Source organism: Ambystoma mexicanum, chromosome 3p, assembly GCF_040938575.1.
Source record: "Ambystoma mexicanum isolate Mex_15411 chromosome 3p, UKY_AmexF1_1, whole genome shotgun sequence".
Taxonomy (NCBI): Eukaryota; Metazoa; Chordata; class Amphibia; order Caudata; family Ambystomatidae; genus Ambystoma; species Ambystoma mexicanum.
The window spans coordinates 663,935,468-663,954,970 of record NC_090925.1 but is presented as its reverse complement, the minus strand read 5'-3'; the positions used below and the strand labels follow the sequence as shown (position 1 = coordinate 663,954,970).

At 44.4% G+C, this 19,503-nt stretch overlaps 1 protein-coding gene across 9 annotated transcripts in view; it reads left to right on the top strand.

Annotated features, from left to right (window-relative positions):
• Positions 1-19,503, top strand: part of LOC138580695 (uncharacterized) — a 583,872-nt gene that overhangs the window by 84,656 nt on the left and 479,713 nt on the right. The window lies entirely within an intron of this gene.

The following is a 19,503-nucleotide window of genomic DNA, read 5'->3' as shown; positions in this document are numbered from 1 at the left end:
GTTTTTCTTCTATTTTTAAATGCTCCTACTGAAGAGATATGTGGTTAAGCAGCATCTCACGTGCTCCAAAGCTGGAAGATTCAGTTTTAACCTCCAATAAACCAGCACTAAAAGCCAAACTCATTCCTTACTCAATAATATGGTCGCCAGATATGTCGAATAGCCTGGCCATATTGCAGTTTCCAAATTGCCTTTGTGGGTATTGTTTATTTTTTATTATAATGCACTTAATAACTTAGTTCTGTTGGATCCGGGATATGCACCTCTGTTGCTCTGTGTGGCATTGCTTCCAAGACAAGCACATTTTCCCTGTGCCATCCTCCATTAACTTATGACTTGCAAATAGTATTTCAATAGGTGGTATGCACAAACAAAGCCACACGGGCAAAATTAGGAATAACAATTAACGGATCTGAACGAACCCACACCTAATGATCTGCTCATCTTTCCGCGTCAGAGATTTTGAGGTCATTCATTGCGGAGTGCAGAATTAAGAACTACCAATCACGGTCCAATATGGGACACACGGAACTGTCATTTAATGCCTTTTATTAAAAAAGAGATCACAGCATTTGCGGCAATGAAGAAACCCACCTAAATAGCCAAAGATAACCACCTCATGGGCCTGGCTCTTAGCTTCCCCTATATGTACCACTCTGACTAGCATCACTAGCAGCGGGGTACCCAAGGTATGTGGAGATCAGGGTTGCATTGTTTTCACAGGTCTGATTTTCCTGGCTGCAATACGACAGCTGACTGGTCGTTGGGGGAGGAGTGGGTGGGGGGGGTGTCACGATGGTGGTGTCATAAGCCAAAAAAGAGGAAGCTAACAAGAGAGTTTCTAAGCCTGATTATTGCATTCATCAGTTACCCCAACAATTGCATTCGGGATCACAAGCAGCACATGAGGTCCAGGACTCCAGTTGGGCAGTTCTAACATGAGTGCCAAAAAACATGGCGATCGCCTTGCCTCTCCTTCTTAGAATTCACCCTAACATACCTGAATTTGAACTAAGAAATGTGTATCTTGTCAATTAAGGACAAAATAATACAGGCGAGCGTTAGGCTACCACTCCCTCTACCGTGCAGACCAGTCAGCCAACTATGGCAAATGTGCTGATAGGGAGCAAATGCTGCACAATACCTTAAACTTGCTTTTCTCATAAAAACAATGTATTCAAAACATATACTTATTGTATGTATAAAATTCAGCAGACATTAAGACCATTACACGATTCTTGAAATATCACAAAAAAACTAACACCTTTGTGTGTGGTGTACAGATTTCATACAGAACAAGTACTTAACAAATAGCAGCAAATCTAGAAATCTTCCACCGGATAAGCAGAAGGGATTTTTCCTACTCGTTGAAGTGCAAAAGTGCAAAAAGGTGGAGTTAATGCATTAAAGTGCTATATATGCAAAACAACAGTTTTTTTTAAAAAAAATATATATATTCTGTTCATACAGATTGGTGTGATTATACAGACAAACCCCAAATTATGAACCGCCATATTGATAGATCTGAGTCTAGATGTTCATGACAGAATACTTTTTATTTTTGCTTTTTAAGAAAGCTATGTAAATGAACTTTGAAGTGGGCGATGAGAGCTTATGGTAGACATTTCTTGAGGGGAATAGTAATGCATTGATTTTAAAACTATGCACATTTTTAAAGGAGATTTGTGTATGCATAACTGATAGTTATGTACAGTGAGGCTTGCAATTAATCATGTATTTGCATTTATTAACACATTTTATTTTTTGAAAGGTTTTACTGTGTTCATAAACCATTGCACAATAAAGAAAATAATGCTTTATTTGCATGACTTTTAGTTGGGCAAGTAGTATGTCAAATTCAAGTAACCTCAATTAGCATTGCAAGTTACGCGACTGTTGTCAAAGTTATGACACGAGAAACTAGATTCCCTTGTATGTCTGCACCCCCACGAACTACTGAAGTTTAGTTTTACCTTTGTGTTGGCACACATAATCAAATAGTATTCCTAATTGTATATAGGCCCAATACCTAGTATTTATTAAACACATACAGCATTAGCTCCCTTGTTCGAATTTACTTATTCAACAGAAACACCATTTTCAGCAAGGTTGACACAAGAAACGAGAGATGCAAAAGAATATGAGAGGAGTGGAGGGAGCTCTTGAAGGGATTGCACTTGTCTCATGCTGGATGTCTTTAGGGCAGATCCCTTTCAAGAACCTTACTTGTGTATTGGACTAGGCCGCATGAATGGAATCTGTCTTCTCTAGCTAGATTCAACAAATTGCCTTTGGCCAAAAGCCTAAAGAGATGGGCATTATCAGTTAACATAAGGTGCTTCAGTTTCCAGTCGTCTATGGTGGCTCATGAACATTTTCAATGATTGCATCCAAGAAATGACTAACTGAGGGCACCGTGTATAGATAGCATACTGGCTAAGGAGGGCCTGCCATTTGCTCCAAATCTCTCAAATGCCCTCTGTTGTCTTCTATGGGACTGGAGGATGTGTGTGAGAACATTTGTGGGTATTCTTTTGTTTACTCTGCAGAAAGGTTTACTGATGGATATGGTTGTGGTATTATTTGAACACTCTGAGAAGGCTGGCCTGGAATAAAATGCCCAATCCCAGCTTGGCTGCTAAGTGCTTATCTACATTGATGTTACTTTTAATTGTTGAGTGGTGAAGATGTGATTGTCAGTTGTTTTTGGATTTCAATCTGCATTGATTTTATATTAACTTTACTTCATGTGTTGTATCGTTTTTATTTGATGTTTATTATGTTCATATTCTTTCACAACATGCTCTTGTCTTCAAAAGTGTTAAATGAAATTTCTAATTCCTGTCCTCTAAGTCAACGGTTCACCAGCAGCTACAGCCTGCTGCCTCGCTCAGTCCCTCCAACTGTCAAATACCTGGAGAGCTGCAGAGAAAGGGGGCGTGTGGGTTCTCAGTGAGGCTCTCACACGAAATACAGAGGGAGAGGACGAGCTGGAGGCAATGGGGGACAGCAAAAGGAAGAAATAGAGAGAGGGAGGCAGAGCGAGAAGGAGGGCGAGACCGAAAGCAAGAGAGGGCTAGATTCGAACCTAACATCGTAGTGCAGCTATTATTTCCTGTTTTGTCAAGAATTTAAAAAAAAAAAAACAGTTATCCCATAACAACCACGTGGAGATCATTTGCTTATTGTGTAAACACCATGGAAACTAACAGGGATTTTAAAGTCTTGGTTCAAGTCAAACACACCCATGAATACCAGATTAAACTTGATAGAAGCGACCTCAGGGATCCCATTGCACATGTATGCCTTCTAAGGAATCTCCTGGGAGCCCCTACACCTACATGAAGATGCAGAATCATATCTTCTGCACAACATATGGCGGTGGTTCAAAATAAACATATGTTTGCAGCACTAAGAGGTCTCTCTGAGGGTTGAAGTTGTCCTCAACCAATTAAGCATGGTTGATGTTTTTATGTTCAAAACACAGGGACATCATGCCTACAGAGCCTGCCAACATTAATGCTGGCATATGATTTCAGGAGGTGGCACTATGAAATATGAACAGTTACTTAGAGAAGGGGTGAGTTAGAAAAAGAAAGCTATGTCTTTTTGTCTAAGTCACAACATTCACATGGATGGAAAGATTTTACTTTACCCGAATTCAAAAAAGCAGATATGGGGCACCCATATGAAAAGCCAACACAAAATATTCTTGGTAAAGCCAATGATAATAATTAAACAGAAGACATATTGATTACCAGCTACCACAGCTAGTATGCCTGGACCATCAAACAAATTGAACTTTAACAATATACACACTATCAGATTGTGAAGGTTAAACTGAGTAATGCATCATGGCACACTATAAACGATGTAAAGATCTCTCTACAGAACCAATCTCTGACTTCCAAGAATTGTATCCCTCTGAACAATCAGGGATGTTAAAGGAAGCTCTGTTACTGCAATGTGGCTCAAACTTGTCCTAATGGCATTATTACCTTGATATAGGGTTATCTCCACCACCTCTTCATTATGAAAGATAAGTTCCAAATGAAGGACCACCACAAGGCTTGCATCAGAGAGGACGCTTCAAAAGATGTGGAATATGTTTATCTTAGGCAAGCGCTTTGGGCATGGAAGATTGTGCTAATTTTCCTTACCTTTCGAGACCCCCAGCAACTTTGCTGGATTTCTAGGATTTTAAGTTTTACCCGGGAAGAGTGTGAGCCTTTTATTTCCACTCTTCCATGCATTTTGATGTGTTTTTTACTGTTGTGTTCTTTAGTTATGGCGTTTAAAACAACTCCATAGGCATCATTTTGTTCTTGTGTGTCACACAACACCATTACTGCAATGGCACAGGGGTGTCTTTCAGACTCCCCAAGTTTAAATACCTTCTCTGGGACTGACTCCTGTCTCCCAGAGCATGTGAAGTTAAATTGACTTTACTAGTCCTTTTAAATTCATAGACCCAGCACGCACTATCTTCCTATAGAGCGCTGGACGGGTTGCTTAGCATCCCCTGCGTCTGAACACTCATGTAACAGTAAATGTTACCAGTTCCTCTTGACGTGGCTGGTGGCAGTGGTTTTAGAACAGACTACCATGATTTTTCCCGACCGCGAACACCAGTAGCTAATAATCGGGTTCGCCATGTTTTTCAATATGGCTCCCTTGACCCCTCTTTAAAAACAGTCTCGGTCATCTTTTTTGCCGTTTCTTTTAGGAAAGGTCCTGCTTGTGTTTAACTCTGTCCACCAAACCAGGTTTGGTCCCTTTGTTTGATGCCCTTTGGCGGGCTTCAGTGCTGAAGCCCTCGTCTGGTGCCTAAGTGTCTGCGGTGGACAGGATGTGAGGGAGGTGCCCGAAACTCCCTGTGCCTAGTCTCCTAGGAGACCTAAATGCACTCTAGTGTGATTGGCTGGCTGACTGTCCGGCAAGGACAGCCACCCTGCTGGGTGAGTGACAGTTAGGCTGGAATAAATGGGAGAAAACTGTTTAAAAGGCGAGTGTCCAGGACTGGAAGGCAGAGTCGACCACTGGAAAGAAAGAACCGAAGACGAGCTGAAAGGAAATTACTGCTGCAACTCCTGGACTGTTGGTTTGCCCAGTGAAGCCCGGCTGCAGGTCCGAATTGCCTGAAACTCCTTCGACAGGGAAGCTCCTTCAAGGACGACTTCTTCCCTTGAGCTGGTGGGAACAACCAACTCGTAAGCCACCTGGACACCATCTCCATACTGGTCGAATTTTCTTCAGAGTGCTGTTGAAAACCGGATAGCCAGTGAGAAGGATACCAGTTTGTGGACTTTGAAGCACTCACACTTTAAAACTGACGCTTAGCCAAGCATGTGGCCTCTTCCCTGAGTAGTGCAGGAACCTCCCTATGTCCTCCTTCTTATCCCCACGACAGAAGCTCAGGAACAGCGAGATCTGCAGGAACTGCCAGGAACAACTGCCTCAGCTATAGCTTTTCTTCATCATTAAGGTACTGTGCAAACGTGGTGTGAAAATTCTTTCTGCCATGGTGAAAGTTTGTGAAACTTTCCCAACTTTGGGGTCTTGTTCGCTCCTAAACCGACATATTACTCTTTTTCTGGCAAACTACTTCCTCGAACATTGACTCAACCGTTTACTATCAGAACATTCCTATCCTATCCAAGACTCTGAATCACTGACTTTGGCCCAGGCCTATTGAATTGAATTGCTGGTTGTAGTGAACTGAAACTATGTGTCCTGCCTATGAAAGTAATCGTGCTTTAATTCTTTTAACCTTGCCTTTCTACCCCTTTTGAAAGTAACTGGAGTGGCATTATGCTCCCACTTCAGGGGAGCTTAACTTGTTCAGAAACCTATTGGTTGTGTACTGTAGTATGGTGTGCAGTCATAATGTCGACATCAATAATGTCGACAGTCGAAATGTCGACAAATTAATGTCGAAAAACAATAATGTCGACAAACAAAAATGTCGACATTATTCGATATTTTTTCGACATTAATTTAATGTATGCATAATTAAATAAATAAATATATATATGATGTGTTGAGTATGAGGGGTGGTTGGGGGGGTGTGGGGGGGTGGCAGGGGGGTGTTGGGTGAGGGGGGGTTGGGGGGGGGACCCCCCATAGTAAATACAATTTTTATTTATTTAATTATTGAATAAATAAATAAATAAATAATTGGTATGTGTTGAGTATGAGGGGTGAAAGGGTGGTTGGGGGGGTGTGGGGGGCGGCAGGGGGGTGTTGGGTGAGGGGGGGTTGGGGGGGGACCCCCCCATAGTAAATACAATTTTTATTTATTTAATTATTGAATAAATAAATAAATAAATAATTGGTATGTGTTGAGTATGAGGGGTGAAAGGGTGGTTGGGGGGTGTGGGGGGGGGTGGCAGGGGGGTGTTGGGTGAGGTGTTGATAGTTTTAAGGGTTTATAGTCATAATGTCAAAAAAAAAAAGTTGACATTTTTTTTTCGAAAAAATGACTTTTTACATTATAAGTATAGGATGTCGACATTATTATTTTCGACATTTTTTTTCGACATTTTTGTCTGTCGACATTTTTTTTTCGACATTATGACTATAAACCCTGTAGTATATTAGAGTGTGACATTGAGCTGCTTTCTTACTAGTGGAATGTTTTCCAACTGACTGTGTAAATACATGTATATTCTTTTACCAAGAAACCTTGACTAGTGTTTGTTTGAACAACTGTGATTGCAAGTCCTTTGTGTAACATCTTGTACTGCTCACATTACTCTTAAAATAGGCCTGGCTGCTCAGTCACTGCTACCACATAACTGTGTAGTACAGGCTTGTACCAAAGGCGAGATTGTACTTATACCTGTAGTCTTAATTGTGTGTAGTGTTCTCAAAGGGTACTGCATGTAATTCTGCCTAACAGTGTCACAAGAGGCATCACAGGACTGGCTAGGAAATCAAACCAAAACTAGCTCTTGACATCCCTATGCACAAAACATGTGTAATATATAGCAGCTCATGTGAGCCCATGCTGAAGTATGCCCTCCTATCCCTCCAGTGAAATATACATCCAACAATACTTTCAGGCCTAGTGTTCGAGGACAATGGGCCTCATTACGACCCAGGCGCTAATGGGTTAACGGCGCTGTAAAAGGCTGCGGCGCCGTTAACCTATTAGCGCCTAATTACGAGGTCCCTTTGCAGGACCCGACCTTAACGGCTGGTTTTACCAGCCGTTAAAGTAGGGACCCGCAAAGGGACCTTGGTGCTAAGTACGGTGCCGCAATTTATGGCACTGTACTTAGCGCCTTCCCCATTCCCATTGAGCCCTATGGGGCAAAAATGGGAATGGGGAAGGGCCATGGCGGCATGGGGAATTACTGCCCCGCCAACCTTGGAATGGTGTAATAATTCCCCATTCCGCCATGGCGGACACCGGCATGGACCATGGTGCTAATAGCACCATGGTCCTCTGCCTGGGTCGTAATGAGGCCCAATAACTGCCGGCTATCATCTACAAACTAGTGGAAATTAATCCTACCCGTCTGGACAACATTGATGAGAAGATGACAGTGCTATAAATGCTTGTTTGGGAGGTCAGTGTTAATTTGAGTGGTAGCACATTTTGTTACTGTTATGTGTATTGTTCATGGCCCTACCTCTTCTTACACTCTCTTTCCAGTAGTGGCAGAGATGGTTGTGGACGCTTGCATAGGTGTATATGCTATGTTCTTTAATGAACAGTTTTCACATCTAATCCTTCATTGAATATGCAATTAGAGATGCAATTGTGCATTATTTGTGGATATGTTTCACACTGGTTTCACTATTTTGCACATCCCTAGATACAAGGATATGGTTTAGAGGGACCAGATCATTGCACATCCTACTTTTCTTTAGAGATGAAGACATTCGGCCTAATTCCAAGTATGCCAGTATCCTGGCGGTAAAGCTGCCAGGATACCAGCATCTTGTATTTACCTTTACCAGCACTCAGTAAGGCGGTTTTGCCGTCAGATTATGAGTGTCGGCGGAGCGGTGTAAATCCCCATTCATGGAGTTCCATAGGACTCATTACCGCCACCAGTAATGAGGTGCTTTTATTCCTGGTAGGGCGCCTGTGTGACCAAGGTGTCGCGCCGGTAAAACCCATAGTCGGGCAGTCCAGTAAAGTGCTGGTATCCGTGGATACCGACACTTTTTTACAGGACTGGCCGACTCAGAATGAACCCCATTGATCTGACTTCTGTTTTAGGAAGGTTGATATGTGTATAGGAAACACCATACTAGTTCTATTGCCACAATATCTGGTTGGCTTTCAGAAGTAGTTGCAGGTAAACCATTTGATCTTTTAATTATTTATGCTGTTAAGGAGAGAAGCTTCTTTTTCTCCCCTATTTTTAAATGTCTCTTTCTAGCAGATCTCTCTCCTTGTATATACTTTCAATGACAGAGGCTTGCAATCAGGGTGGAATGGGCATAGTGTTCGTGGAGGTATAGCTTGGGGTGGATTTTGGAAGACTTCACTGCAATGTTAATAAGACTTTTTGGGCCTCATTACAAGAAGGGCTGAATCTCATTCTGCCTATTACGAGGTTCCCTCCCCATTCCCATTGAGCCCTATGGGGGCTCGAATGGGAATGGGGAAGGTCCGCTTCCCTGAAGGAGGAAATACCAGGTCCTCCAAAGTCGGAATGGCCCAGTATTTCCCCATTCAGGGAACCCAGACCCGGACACGATTTTGGAGGCAGCCATGCCCTTGTTAAGGGCATGGCTGCCTCCAAATTCGTAATGAGGCCCTTCATATTTGTGTATTTAGTAGACAAGCCCAGGTCCTGATAATAAAGAAACTCATGCATGATGGACAGACTGCAAATCCTTCCTTGGAATATTGATGCTCTCAATTACATGTGATAAACTATACATAGTTTGATTTCCAGACACCCCAGAACTGATAGCAAAAGGAGGTATTTAAGGTTGCCGCGGTTCCACAATGTATTTCATACATTGCAATAGTTTCTAAGAGAGCTAGTTGTCCAAAATAAGTATGTGGGAACAGTTCGGTGTCTGCGTGATCCAGTGGGAAGGTGGCTTGTGACTTAATTTAAATATTACGGGAGACCTAAAAGTGGGTACATTAAATAGTGTTACCATCTATAACCTTGGTTTCTTTGTCTTTCTTTGGTCACAGTTTGATAACAGCCCTTCTCACTTTTTTGCTTCTAGTGATTTGATCTAGACTCCAAAGATGCATTTGACAAGATGTACCAAAGTACTCGTGGATTTGTTTAAATAAAGACCTCCATGTAAAAAAACAAAGTTGAACTTTGCCTTGACAGGAGTTTGGAGAGCATTCCTTTCACAATAAAATTAATTGTCATTTCTCAAACCTACACCAAGAGTACCTACCACTCAATTTGGTATAAGCTAGTTCATCTCTCTAGCCATTCATGTTTTTTTTTATATATATGTCGATCTCCCTTTGAGATGCTTACCCTTACTGGCAGAAAGTGGGCTGAAGGCTATATAAGAGGTAACACAACCATGGCCATTCGACCAAAATGGTTTTGCATTCATAATTATGTTCATTAGCCAGAGAACAATTTATCAAATTGATGGGGTTTCACATTGTCAGTTCCTTGAAAGGACGTTGACCCTCACAAAATCCTATAAAGATAAAGAAGAAGGAATTTAATTACTTGAACAATTGATCTCACAGTTGTGCAATCATTTTGTACAGGTTTGCAACCTTCTTAGTGGTCCACCAAGTCAAATAAAGCAGGGGGAATGGAGCAGCTTTTTTATTTATTTTTATTTTTTACATGTTTATTTTAAACCGGAAGCATAATTGATGACAACAAGAGCATAGATACAGCCAACAAGAACCCCTTTTCCTGATACTCGAGTACAGTCCAAATATCCTGCAGTTTCCCTCCTCTCCCCTCCCCAATCCCAGTTCCCCTTGTCTCAGCGCAGCCGGAGCATCCATAATTGGCTCAATACCAGGGCGGAAAATCCATCTGGATGATAGGGGTTTGTTGGTTATTGCCGAGAAGTTCTGATCATAGTCAAGGACTGACGTGAGAGACCTGCGTTGGCTGCCATGACTTTTTCTGTGACCAGAATGTCCCAGAGTTTAATCCACCAACGCGTCATTGAGGGACCCTCGGCAGATTTCCAGGTTCGGTCGATAGTGATTTTAGCGGCCACTAGGAGTTGTGTAAGCAGTTTGGCTGTCCTCCCAGATCTCGGGGGCACTCATGATGCCGGGGCGCCCAGTAGGATGATTTTGGGTTCTCTAGGGAGGGCAACCTGGGTGATCTCCCTTATAATGGCGATGCATTGGGTCCAAAAGGCTGTCCCGATTGGACATGACCACCACGTGTGCAGATACGTCCCTGGAAGTCCGCATTGGCGTCAGCATTGTGGGTCGAGGGATTGGTTAAAGTGATGGAGACAGAATGGGGGATAGTACCATCATAGGAGCAGTTTATAGGCGCACTTCCGGTTAGTGATACAGAAAGAGGAAGAGTGGGTTCTAGCCCATATGTCCACCCATGTTTGGTTTTCTAGAGGATGCCCTATATCTGTCTCCCACTGCATCATATAAGAAACCCTCAAGGTTAGTGAGTCATCCTGTAGTAGTCTATAGAGCTTAGAGATTTTCCCCTGAAGTGGTAAGTTCCTCAGAGTGAGTTCAAGGGGAGCTGGACTACTTGTCGCAGCTTGACGAGTTTGGGGGTGAGAGCACCAATGTCAGAGTTGTGTGTAGGTAAACTGGTCCTTTTCCGATAAGCTGAAGGCTGTTTTGCATTGCTCAAAGGAGCGGGGTTGACCATTCTCAAAGAGCTGTCCCAGGGACTCCAGTCCTCCCTCAATCCAGTTATTAAAATTTCGTGACTGGGACCCAGGAGAAAAAGCGGGGTTGTGGAAAATGCCCAGTGGAATGCCTTTATATTTCAGTGGCCAGTCCCATGTTTTAAGAGTCTTGGTGGTGGAGGCTAAGATCCCACCCAGTTTCGACAGAGCACAGCTGGAATGTATGGGAGAAAACAAAGGGGGAGAGTAAGGCGAAATTGCTCTAATTCTACCCATTTTGGGCATCTAGAGGACATGATCCATACCTGCCTGGGGGGGTGGATCAGGGTCATGGGCTCAAAGTTTCATTGTAATAGGGGCATGATCAGAGAGCACTCTCGTTCCTATGGTTACATCGTCAACATATGCAAGGAAGTGTGGGGAGGCCAGGACGAGATCAATGCAGAAGAAGGTCCTGCGGATATGTGAGAAACAGGAAAAGTCCACTTCGCTAGGGTGAAGCACTCTCCATGTGTCCACCACCCTTAGGGTTCAAAACAGTTCAAGAAGGCTTCTAACGAGTTTAAAGTCTCTGGGGGCTGTGGCGTGCGATATGTCCCGAATGGGGTCTGGGACCCTGTTGAATGACGACTTGACCTTCGACAAGAGGAGAGTTCGCTCCGAGTTTCGTAGAATGCCTCCTGTCCCTCGTTGAGGGCGTAGCCCGACACAAAGGAGTACAATTGTCCCAGAATAAGGCCCTTGACTGCTACATAGCACTCATCCGGGGATAGTAGGGTTTCGAGAATCTGAGTCCGCAGATGTCTGGCAAAGAGGATGGTGGTGCCCCCTTTTTTGATTCCACTCGAAGCTAAATATTGTAGCGGAAAGCTTCTATTACAGAGACGTGAGAAATCAGCTGGCATCAGGTGGGTTTCCTGGAGGAGGACCACTGAGCCCTCTGAGTCCTGAAGCCATAAAAGAATAGATTTCCATTTTAAGGGGGCGTTCATACCCCTGACGTTCAACGAGATGAGTTTCAGTTTTTGGTGTGGTCGAGGCATCTCTGAGGGGTCAGCGTCTTCTGGGATTGGGGTCCGGACTGGATGTGATTAAGCCATTGTTCAGGGGCATTATACTTCCATCATCATAATGCAACCAGGGTTTTAACATAGGCCTCCAACGGGAAGCCATGATAATAAACTTGCGGGATGCCAAGTTTTTCTTATCAGTGTATCCCTGAGGCAACTGGGCTAAAACTGTTCTTAGTGTACTCCAAGGGATAATAGGTGACATACACTTCGGAGTCGGGCATGAGCTGTGCAAAGCCCACAACAAACAGAAATCCTGACGGGTCCCAGGTAAGTTGGTAGGCATCGGGGCGATTGGGTAGGGAATGCTGCTGCGAGGGAGTATGCGGTCAAGGGGTTGGAACTTCCCACGGTAGATCTTAGTTGTTCCACTGACCTCACCTTACGTTTCAGCCTTTCTGGACCTTAGTCCAGGCCGTAAGTTTCGGCCTTGGGAGTAGTTCTAAGGAGTTACCCATCATTGGATCAGTAGAGGCCTCATCTTGTCCCTCTGGGATTCAGGATGCAGAATTGCATTTGCATCCTCCAGGTGTGCAATCGTCCGGGAGATCCTTTTGTAGGTGAACTGAAGCGCAGTTGGAAATAGCCACCTATACCGGATGTTTTGGTGTCGGAGAAACAGTGTCAATGGCCTCAAACCTCTCCTTTTCTGAATTGTTAACATTGCCAAGTTCTGAAATATTTGTAGGGGGGGCCCTTGGAAAGTTAGTTCATCCTGGGGACGACTTATTGCCATAATAGCCTCCTTGGTTTTGGAGAAGTGGATCCGAGTGATGACTTCTGGAGGGGCGTCACAGCCTGTTCCCCATCGGGGTCGAAGTCTGTGGGTACAGTCCAGGATGAGTTGGGCTTTTCCCAGCTGCGGTAAGAGAGACTGAAAGAGGTCCTCCACATATTCCGCTAGATCGCAATCAGGGACTGAAGGGGCAATCCCTCTGATGGGTACCTCGTTTCGCTGAGCTCTATTTTCAAGATCCTCCTGCTTGTACTCTAGGATCTGGCTTTTGTTGAGTAGAGATTGAATTGCATTTGCTGCAGCATCGCTGAATGTTCTTGTGTCAAGTCTTCCATTTCTCCCACCCTCTGTTCCACTTCTATAACCCTTTGCTCGGTTTGTCTGAGTTTTGTGGTAAGCTCCTTAATGCATGACCGAAATTCGGTTTTAATGTTGAGCATGAAGGCTTGAATATCATTCTTGGTTGCCAGCTGGTTGGCGCCAGCCGAGGAGGGCATTGGCGAGGATTTTGGCGTTTCAGATTTTTTCTGCTTGTCGGGTGGAAGAAGCATGGTGGCAATGTGAGCATTTTTTGGAGGCTTAAGATGCTTGGCCATTACTGCTAGAGATTAAGGTGTTTGATTTTAGTGGATCTTCAGAGACGAAAGGTAGGGGGTGGAGTGGATCCCCTCTGAACAGAGATCAGAGCTCTACTCAGAGTGGGCCTTTCATAATCTGTCCAAAGCAGAATTGGGGATCGTATTGTTAACTTTGCTCCACCTTCCTATCACCTAGGCAGTGTTATTGTACCCTATTAGTTATGGCACAGCTGTGGGTCCTCTGAGGTGATGGGCAGACTGATTCACTGTTTAATTGTAGGGAGGAAGTATGGCAGCGTTTTATAGGAGAATTGTGCCCTGGCAAGTCTTGGGCACCCTCAACTTGAATATGGTGAAGCTTTCGTGGTGGGGCCCTACCTCCAGGCCAAAGTGAGCACAGATGGCAGCAGTGTCGAGGTGAAGGGCAGCTTAGGAAGGAGCTGGCCGGCTCACAGATCGTGGAATGAACGGTTAGCGAGTTCCACAGAGAGGAGGCCACTCATCAGTGTTGATCAGAGCTAGGTTGGCATAGGGTTAGGCAGTGAAGGGGGGTAGACAAATATCCATGCAACATTGGGACAGTGAAGATAATTATGAGGCTGAGATCATACCTCCACGTGGAGACAAGATTCAAAGTCTCTCCTGGTTATGTTGCAGCGTGCAGGAATGCTGTACTGAAGCAGGCTCAGTTGGTGTCACCACGTAGGGTAGGTGCTAGCTGTACACTGTTGCAGATGGTCTGTAGAGGAGGCCGCAGTTTACAAGGTGCTAGGTTCAAAGATGAGGCCGTAGGATCAGTGGCAGGCTGGTGTAAGTCCTCTGATATGCCAGCTTCCAGCAGACGTGCTGTGTTTTTGCACCACGTGGTTCAGGGGGGAGGTGAGAGTCCCTGCACTTGCGATGCGGCAAGAATCATTTGCCTTCTATGTGCCTGCTATTAGCCTGGAGAGGAGCTACCAAGCGGATGAGACGCAAGCTGATGGGCAGCGATGTTGCAGTGACCATGTTGTGTGCGCAGAGGGTCTGAGGAGGAAGCCGCTGAGTGCAGGTCTCTAGGTTCGTAGATGGAGCCTTGGAACCAAGCACGGGCCGGGCCGCGGCCCCTTAGTACAGATCCCTTGATGTATTGGCATCCAGAAGACGCCTTGTGTCTCCGCACCGCAGGGGGAGATGTGTCCCCGTGCCACGAAAGGAATTGCATGCCCTCTGCATGCCTGCTACTTGCCCAGAGTGGTGCTGTGGCTCCCCAAGGCCGGTGGTGTCAAGCGAAGGAGGCGGCGGGCTGATGGGCAGCTATATCAACGTGGGTGTGTTATATCTGCACACTTGATGCAGGGCCTCCACTGGTGGGTGAGAGTCGCCACTCCTTCTTCTTAAGCAGGGATCTCCTCTAGGTCATCTCCGAGGCGATGCATGTTCGGGGTGTGGGGGGCGCGATGCAGGGTGACCCAATTGTAAAATATTGAGTGCACTCCAGGACTTTGTTAATCAGCAATGCCAGAAAAGGTGCTTGTTCCTCTTTCCTGCACATCTCGGATGTCCGTCATTTTGTGATTACACGCAGTGAAGCTCACCTGAGAGAATGCAACAGCTGGGAGAACCAGAGCTCGTTGGTGTTCAAAAACTGCTTGTGGCTGCACTCCTGATACTCCGAATCCCGCTGGTACCCTTTTCAGATGATTTCACGAGCCGGGACCGTGCGTTAGCAGTCATTGTTGTGTGCATCAGCGGGGCTACCTCATCAGTGGTACTCCAGACCACGCCCCCCAACGGAGCAACTGTTAATGTGCCGATGTTTGTAGTTGAAGTGAGTGGTAACTATCAGGAAATGAGTTCCACTACTTAACATTTTACAGTTCCACTAGTATTTACAACTATTTGCATCATTCTACTATGCTTTATTTCTATGTTAAAGTATACCTGTTCATTTTACAGCCCTTAAAGCAGTTGCTGTTCATTTGAAATCTGTTGAACAGTAAATTCATGAAGCTTGTTTGACATCTCTGACAGGACGGACTCAAACTGGCAGCAACCGCTAAGTGCCCTGCTGCCATCAGAGGTGCTCAGAGGATTGAGAGTAGCATGACATTTTAGTACAACTCACCTTGTTATGTGTCTGCAGAACCACGTGAGGAGGGAGGGAGCAAAGAGAAAGTTGAGTAGTGGTTTTAAAAGCAGATGTTGAGTGTGAAGCACAGCATAAGCAGACCATTGGGAGGCCCCCAGTCATTTCAGCCTGTATGGGCAAGCAGAAAGGCAGTGAGCGGGGGGCGGGGGGCACCATTGTTCCAGGTACATTGTTTTGCCATACTGGAAAGAAATCTCATTGAGTGCTACAACCTGGACAATAAAGCTGGTGGGACTGACGCAACACCATGTTTGGATTTAGAACAATGACCTGAGGAGCCTATAGATAATACATAGGTGGCTGGGAAGCAGTCTGTAAAGCTTATGGAGAATGATGCAAGGTCAGAAAAGTCAGAAGAAGTTGAAAGTAGCAACTGGTACATGCTATTTCCCAAGCCCTGACCTTTCAAACAGAACTGTGCATCTTGAGTGCATTATAGGATGCACAATTTGAGAGGTCATGCCACCTGTGAGCAATCACCCTCCAAATCCCTGGATATTCCCGCCAATGTAGCCTCAAGGATTGAGGACATCTCTCTATTTGAACATGTTTGTTTTTGGAAAATGACATGAGAGCAAGTGAGGCTTAGATATTATGTACAGGTATTAGTTCAGTGAGTATAAACAGGGGCAGAACAGCTGCAAGCCCAACTCAGGAGGAAGCAGAGATTGGCAGCCTAGAATGTAATGTAAGCCTTATCATAGCTCTGTTGTTTTTAAGCAGATTTCTGCCTTGAAATCTCTCTGTAATTGTGTGACCAAGCTCCACCTTCTCAGAGGGGTGTGTGCACAATTCTGCTTTCCTTGGTAAAGATGTATGATGTGCTGTCAAAGGATAGTCATTCTCATACAGTGCTCGTAAGGGGCATATGTTCAACGTTTTCGAACATGGAAACACGACTGAAGCATCACCAGACAGTTTGAGCACTAGTGATGAAGTAGCATGGAAGCAGCCTTTTGTTCTGGCCCCTGACTAGTGGCAACCACAAGAAATTGTGAGACATGTGAGCCAGCTCAGTGCTTCCCCTCGGCTTTTGGCGTTATCAATTCAGCAAGCACTTGATGCTGTAGTGCAATGTGAAGACCCACCTGGGATGATCAATCAGCTGGATGCAAGTAATTCACAGTGTGAGGTCTCCCATAATTATATGGCTGGGTCAGAAAGCAACATCCATAAACAAAGACAGAAGGGGAGTAAATGTGGTTGTAGCAAAAGAAGGGGAATGGGCAGGAAAGGATACTCTTATAGGACAAGAAAGGATAAACAAATCGTGAACTGATTAGTCAGGACGCTCTTAACCAGGAACAGTCATTTACACTTGTTGAGCAAGATTATGTTGCGAAGGATGCTATGTATAATTTCACTACTGGTTTGGCACCAATTTTAGATTTGCAAGCCTGACCCATAAAATCCGAAACAACTATAGATGATACATGTTTGTATGCTGAACAAGGGGTAAAATCAATAGGTAGGAAGCCATTATTTGAGTAAATTGAGAGCAGTGAGGAGGTTTCTTTGCTGCTACATATTGGACGCATGTTTAAGGAATCAAGGGATATTGGGCATCATTACGATCAATGGCGGTGAAGGAAATAGGTGGCAGGGATTCTGTTACTGACATAACGATGTATAAATGTGCAAATTGCGATCGGATGAACTTGATGCAAATGTATATGTCTCGATACAGTGACATGTTGATTATGTGTTTGATGGCTCTCACAAATTTCGCTCATATTACAATGGACTACTTAAATGCTTCCAACATGATGATCCCAATTGTTATGGATCACAGTATGTCCGGTCAGGGATTATTGATTTCATTGCTCTATTACGGGCCAAGAGCCCTTTATTTTTTTCACTTTATTTTTTATTGAACATTTTTCTCATAGAACAAAGGAAAGCCAGTTATACACGCTTTTGGAACCACAAAAACATCCCCCACTTCATTCCCCCCACCCCTCACCCTCTCCCTCCACTCGAAAACTACCTGTTAGGGAGAATTCTCAAAATGTGCTAATTCCTCTCTACCTTAGAGCCCTCCAGCTCTTTTGCTAAACTTTGGTGCTTTGAAGTTTTCATTCTGTTTGTTTTCTGTGTTTATTTCTTTTGGTTATGGAGTTTTAGACAACTCCATAGGCATCATCTTTTTTATTTTTGTCACACAGCACCCTCAGTGCAGTGACACAGGGATGTCTTTTAGACTTCCCAAAGGTTTAAATACCTTCTCTGGGATAAACTACTGTTTCCCAGAGAATGTAAAGTGAAATTTACTTTACTAGTCTTTCCAAATTTCTAGATCCAGCATACACCATCTTACAATGGAGCACAGGAGGGGTTACATCATATCCCCTATGTCTAAATACTCATGTAGCCGTCAAATGCTACCCTTTCATATTGAAAAGGCTGGTGGCAGTGGTTTTACAACGAACTACCATGATTTTTCCTGACCGCGAACACCGGTAGCTAAAAATCACAGGAGCCATGTTTTTCAAGATGGCACCTTAAGCCCCTTTGTTTAAACAGGCCCAAGTCTTCTTTTTTCACCATTTCTTTTTGGAAAGGGCCTTCTAGAGATTGTCTCTGTGCACCAAATCAGGTTTGGTCCCTATGTTTGTATGCCTTTGGCAGGCTTTAGGACTGAAGACCGCCTCAGGCGTCTGAGTGTCTGGGGTGGGAAGGAAGAGAGGGAGGTGAGCGAAACTCCCTGTGCTTAGTCTCCTGGGAGACCCAGTGCACTCTGGCGTGATTGGCTGGCTGACTGTCTGGCAAGGACAGCTGCCCTGCTGGGTGAGTGACAGCTAGGCTGGAATGAAAGGGAGAGAACTGTTTAAAAGGCAAGTCTCTTGGACTGGAAAGCAGAGTCGACCACTGGAACAAAAGAACCGAAGAAGAGCTGGAAGAGGACAGCTGCTGCAACTCCTGGACCATTGGTTTGCCCGGTGCAGCCCTACTGCAGTTCTGAATTGCCAAGTTGATCTCGACAGAGAAGCCCCTTCAAGGACGAATTCTTACTGTGAGTTGGTGGGACCAATCAACTCGTAAACCACCTGGATACCATTCTCAAGGCTGGTTAGGATTAACCAGGGAGAGGGATATCAGCTTGTGTGCTTGAATCTACAGCTACTGGAACTGAAGTGACTCCATCTGGTTTGCTTTTTTGACGATCATGTGCAGTGCAGGAGTCCCCCAACGTCTTCCCTCTTGACCCCACGACTGAGGCTCAGGAACAGTGAGATCTGCAGGACCTACCAGTATCCAACGTCTTCAGCTGCATTTTGTTCTTCATATTGAGCTACTGTGCCAACCCGATTGAGAGAACGCCACTCTTGCAGTGAATGTTGGTGAAACTTTCCCAACTTGCAGGCCTAATCAGCTTGTGAACTGCCATATGATTCTTTTAACTAAACTACTTCTGAAAACTTTTGCAAAGACTTTACCGTTTGATACCAGAACTACTATTTCTCATCCAAAACACTAGCCCATTGACTTTGTATTGGCCTATTGACTTGAATTGAACTGGTGAACTTAAAACTATTTGCACTGTCTATCAAGTATATGTGATCTATTCTACTTACCTTGTCCCTTTGCTCACTTCTAAGTAACTGAACTGCCATTTGGCTCCTATTTCAGGGGAGCTCAAACGGTCTAAAAATCTTAGAGTTTTGTATTGAACTGTATTGGTATATAATATAAAGTTGCCTCCTTCTAGTGAAATGTTTTCTAAATGATTGTGTAATAAATTAATAAGTGTTTTACCAATAAACCTTGAGTGCAAGTGTTCACTTGAACCACTGTGATTGAAAGTCCTCTGTGTAATTACTTGTACTGCTCACATTCACTCTTGAGATAAGCCTGGCTGCTCAGCTCGCTACCAAAAACTGTGGGGTATAGACTTATACCAAAGATTGGTTTGGCTAAAACCTGTAGTCCTAATTGTGTGTTGTGGTCGCAAAGGGTACTGCATGCAATTCTGCCTAACACTACCAAGCCCAACCATGTATTGGGGACAAGTGCAATCAGAATACTGAGATTAAATGTAAAATCATGGCTGACGCAAAGGGCTCGACAATAACGCAAATACAAGTAAAAGGTTCCATGTCTCTGGGAGCCATATGGGTCTTACAAGGGCAGAGAATCAAAGTCTAAGTGCCTAACACCCTTCATGCAAAAGGGGTGTGCTCCAGTCTAGCAAAA